Below are 5,410 nucleotides of genomic sequence, written 5' to 3'. Positions count from 1 at the left end.
GTCGCTACAAGCGCGTGTCGATGGCGCCTACCGCTGGTCACATTTTACGCCGTTTGCAGTCACGATCAGGCGGGAGGCACTTCAGCGCGCTGTGCTCGTCCCGTGATCGTAGAGGGCGGTGGCGAGCTTTGGGCTGCACGGAGCATGCGCGCCGCCACGTCGCTACAAGCGCGTGTCGATGGCGCCTACCGCTGGTCACAATTTACGCCGTTTGCAGTCACGATCAGGCGGGAGGCACTTCAGCGCGCTGTGCTCGTCCCGTGATCGTAGAGGGCGGTGGCGAGCTTTGGGCTGCACGGAGCATGCGCGCCGCCACGTCGCTACAAGCGCGTGTCGATGGCGCCTACCGCTGATCACAATTTACGCCGTTTGCAGTCACGATCAGGCGGGAGGCACTTCAGCGCGCTGTGCTCGTCCCGTGATCGTAGAGGGCGGTGGCGAGCTTTGGGCTGCACGGAGCATGCGCGCCGCCACTTCGCTACAAGCGGGTGTCGATGGCGCCTACCGCTGGTCACAATTTACGCCGTTTGCAGTCACGATCAGGCGGGAGGCACTTCAGCGCGCTGGGCTCGTCACGTGATCGTATAGGGCGGTGGCGAGCTTTGGGCTGCACGGAGCATGCGCGCCGCGACGTCGCTACAAGCGCGTGTCGATGGCGCCTACCGCTGGTCACAATTTACGCCGTTTGCAGTCACGATCAGGCGGGAGGCACTTCAGCGCGCTGTGCTCGTCCCGTGATCGTAGAGGGCGGTGGCGAGCTTTGGGCTGCACGGAGCATGCGCGCCGCGACGTCGCTACAAGCGCGTGTCGATGGCGCCTACCGCTGGTCACAATTTCCGCCGTTTGCAGTCACGATCAGGCGGGAGGCACTTCAGCGCGCTGTGCTCGTCACGTGATCGTAGATGGCGGTGGCGAGCTTTGGGCTGCGCGGAGCATGCGCGCCGCGACGTCGCTACAAGCGCGTGTCGATGGCGCCTACCGCTCGTCACAATTTACGCCGTTTGCAGTCACATTCAGGCGGGAGGCACTTCAGCGCGCTGTGCTCGTCACGTGATCGTAGAGTGCGGTGGCGAGCTTTGGGCTCGGGGAGCTAAATCGCCTAGATTTTCCCCCGAAAATAGAAACTTTAGGCGGAGCCTGCGCACCACGATGTCGCTACAAGCGAATCACTATGTTGACGGCACCTACCGCTGTTTACAAACATGGGATAGGTCTATATACAGACTATTTTACGGGGCGGTTTTAGTGCCTCCTTGTTGGGTTGTTAACCTTTGTGTTGTGCATTTTTAGCAACTAGACGAATAGTGTTACAGTAGACGCATACACACGAAAGTGGTTGAAGTTGTGCATACGATGTTTCATGGCGTTATCGATTCACATTACCATATCCAAAAACAATGACACATTAACTTCGCAACCCCAGATGGTGGCGCCCACATGTCTTAGGTAAAATGGTCTATAGACAAAATGTGTTGCTGGGCAAGTTGGTGCATGTCTAAAAATAAAAGTAGAGCGCAAATAAAGACGAGACACAGGAAACAAGTAGACAGGACGGAACGCTATTTATAGATAAAAATCTTGGAGGACTGACCTAGCTGTTCGACCAGCGCTCCCGCGACCGGGCACTCTGAAGTAGGAGAAAAAGATACTGGCACAGTTTGGAGAAACAGACGGTGCGCGATCCCGAGGCGCTGCCTCGATCGGGACTTTGAGGATACAGAAGGCGCAAGCTTGCCCACCGACGCCAGGGATCTCGCCGAGAAGAACGCCGCCCAGCGACGGAGAACAAAAAAAAAATGGTCCCGAACCAAAAGGCCAACACGCGTATGCACTCTCCGACCCGTCCCGATTCCCGAAGTGGCCTATATACGCAAATCCCGCCTCGGCCTCCGCGCTTGTCCGGCGAGCGCCGCCAGAATCAGGCCAATAGGACACCGTGTTAAACCTCTGTGGGCGGGGTGGCAGCGAAATAAATGGCGGCTATTTACGACCAGCTGCCCCACTCCCGGCCAACGGGAAAATTCCCCAAGAGAAAAATTGAGGCGGGCAACGTCTCGGAGGGGAAAACGTGCTCGAAAAGACGACACACGGAGTGCTTCGAAAGAGATACACTTTTTTTTTGACAATACAAATTTTAAAATAAAAGTGCAATGACAGTCATTGTCCTGTCGCCTTCGCACACGAATACGTCGAGGCAGAAAACTTCAGCGCAACTAAAATGGCATTGACGCGACTAATAATTGACCAACAAAGACTATACGTAGTTGAGCTTTGACTTGAGGGCAGTTGCGATATGCGTGCCAATCTACGACACACCCATTTTCTGGAAATCACCAAAGCTGCACGTAATTCGAGATATTCATAATTGAACATCACGGGCGATATTGATCGAACCTGACGGGGCCCAGCGCGCAAGAAACGCGGCATCTCTTTAATAGGCCGTCTTATCCCTGTCACGTGTAAGCAGAACTAAATGTGACAAGAGAGTGACGAAATTTGAATCAAGGCGGGCCTCAGCAGAATCGGGTCAGGAAAATAGGCAGGCATTTCTAAATACGTATATAGACAGTTCATACTGCGGCTGTTGTGTGTGATGCTTGTCTGCTTCTTTCTTAAAGTATAAATAGGCGAGAAAAACTATATACATCTCCCCTGTCTGAGAGAAGATGCGCTGCAGTGGCTGCTCCTGAATAATGTTGTGCTGCGAAAGGAAACGTAGATATTGTGGCTTTCTCGCGCAAAGCTCGAATACAGCAGATAAGCACCGAGCACTACGCGGAAGTTTCCTAATCAGAGGGGGCGGAAGATCATTGTAGCCTTCTCTGTGCACACGCATCGCCTATATCACCCCACGCAAACGTAAGCCGATTAATTGATTGATATGTGGAGTTTAACGTCCCAAAACCACCATATGATTATAAGAGACGCCGTAGTGGAGGGCTCCGGAAATTTCCACCACGTGGGGTTCTTTAACGTGCACCCAAATCTGAGCACACGGGCCTACAACATTTCCGCCTCCATCAGAAATGCAGCCGCCACAGCAGGGATTCGATCCCGCGACCTGCAGGTCAGCAGCCGAGTACCTTAACTACCATACTACCGCGGCGGGGCGTAAGGCGATTCAATGACACAAGTGAGATGACTTGCCGCGTTTCATGAAAATCGACACGGCCACGACGCGCCTTCAATAAAATTTCGGCACTTGCTTGCTTGTAACGGGCGTTGGTGTGAACATAGCGGTCCTGTTCCCTGCTCGCGGGTAATGCGTGCGCGATCCGTTTCGATATACTGAACGCACGAAGAATTGGCTTGCAATTGCAAGCAGTTCTTTACGAGAATGTTAATTTGCTAGTAAAGCAATCTCATTACTTGCCTAAGTACCCCAAAGACAATGGCAGTCTCGCCATGAAGGCAATACTGGACTTCTCTAAGTGCTTGATCAGTTGGCTGTATATCCTCATTCACATGCTTAGCACAGAAACACTTCAGTTACTACAGGCAACAACAATTACATATAAAAGCCACAATAAAATGACAAGTCACCTTGATAAAAGATCAGACTGGCAGATCAAAAACAGCTGGCATCCAAAAATCACACAATAGAGAGAGCATCACTTACTGGAAAATAGTGCATACAAATGTGCAAATGGCCCGCACACCTTTGAAGGCCACATTCCTGTATGCTCGCCGATGTCGTGTTTGACTTGGTCACAGAAATATAGAAGTAATGCTGCGGGAATACTGACATGCGACTACCGAATATTAAACGGGACGGCTCTCTGCTTTCCCATAGTAGAGTACATCATACTGTAAATCGTTAACTTTTTTACACACATGACGAAGTTTTAGCATTAAAAACAACTACGAAGAGTATAGCGTCACCAAGATTGTGGCATGGTATTGAGGTTGCCACTATGCTGCGTATTTTGAGAGCATGCAATGCCTCACGACGCATTACACGGCATCTTTAAGTACGTGATGAACTACATGATGAACGCTTATCTTGCTAGCAGTTGATATTTTAACGAGCGTTCAACACCACAGGCCTAGCAGGAACAAGGACCTTTACCATATTGTTTCAGCCAGTGGCAAAGAAAGAAGATATTATTGACATCTCGGTCCCAGTCCTAAGTCATGTATTCAACTGGTTCTAGTGTACTTACTAACACGTAATAGCAGTAGTTCAATAAGGTGGCTGACATTTGGTGGAGTGCCAAGTTGAGAAAATAAATACCAAGTGCCCGGTCGAGCTTGCTTGCCCACCCTTCACGTAACCACTATAGGGTGGCTGCATCACAACAGGAGGCTTTCTGTTGCAGCCAAAGCTTTAGAGCTGTGTTGGCCATTACAGCTTATTGCTATTCAACCCATTAGAAAAAAAAATCAATTATTCAGAGAGCGGTACCTGAATTACCGCATACACTCACATAATGATCGCACTTTTCTTTTATTTCAAAAAATTGACTCCGACTTTGGGATGCGATCATTACGCGGGGTAAATTTTCCGTGAAAAAATATTCTGAGCACCGGAAACGCAAAAAAAGTCGCTAATCAGAATTCTTACGGTAGCTATCATGAACATAACCAAAAATAAAAGCAAATTGAGGCTTACCTTTGTAATAAAATGCACACATTACGCAGGAGCTACATGCATGGCACACTTCCCTTTTATTTTTTACCTCTCTGGCCCCCTAACGTTCATTCAGACTCCAAAGCATCACTGGCGTCAGTGTCGTCGCCGCACGATTCTCTGTCGGAACTGGCAGTGTCTTCACTGTCCCACAAAGGGTCATCTTCCGTTCCGTCGAGCGCGTTGGAAATGCCAGCGACAGTCCATTCCGCCGCATGAAGTGTGTCGTCCAGCCAGAAGTGGCACGGAAGTCCTTTGTGGCTATTCCCAGCCTGCGGGAAACTGTGCACGCCTGCGTCCGTATCATATCTAATGACACTGCATAACCGTCCTTGCGCATGTCCTTCACGTATTCGAGGACTGCCTTTTCAATGTCACGGAACTTGCCAGATTTGGGTTCGCCGAAAGCCCATCGCGTGCTGTTAGTAGCCATGAGCATGTCGCGCTGTTTTTTCCAATATCAGATCCGGATTTCGTCGACGCCGTAATGTCTGCCGGTAGCGCGGTTGCCGTGCTCCAGCGCGTTGTCAAGCGCCTTCAGCTAGAACGCGGCAGTAAAGCTCGCATACCGCCCCATGGTGAAACGGCGCTTCAACAGACGATCACAAAGCACACCAAAGAAAAAAAAAAGTGGTATCAGAAAAAAAAAAACAACATTGCAGCGGGATGAACACAGGCCGACCAACAGGCGGCTGCCGCTGTAACCGTGCGGAATGTCAAAACAAACATGGCGGCTGACGGAGCGAAGCACTCCGTGGAGCGAAGCCACCGCACTTTTCT

This window comes from Rhipicephalus microplus, unplaced genomic scaffold (assembly GCF_043290135.1).
Source record: "Rhipicephalus microplus isolate Deutch F79 unplaced genomic scaffold, USDA_Rmic scaffold_18, whole genome shotgun sequence".
Taxonomy (NCBI): domain Eukaryota; kingdom Metazoa; phylum Arthropoda; class Arachnida; order Ixodida; family Ixodidae; genus Rhipicephalus; species Rhipicephalus microplus.
Note: the sequence above shows the minus strand (reverse complement) of the source record.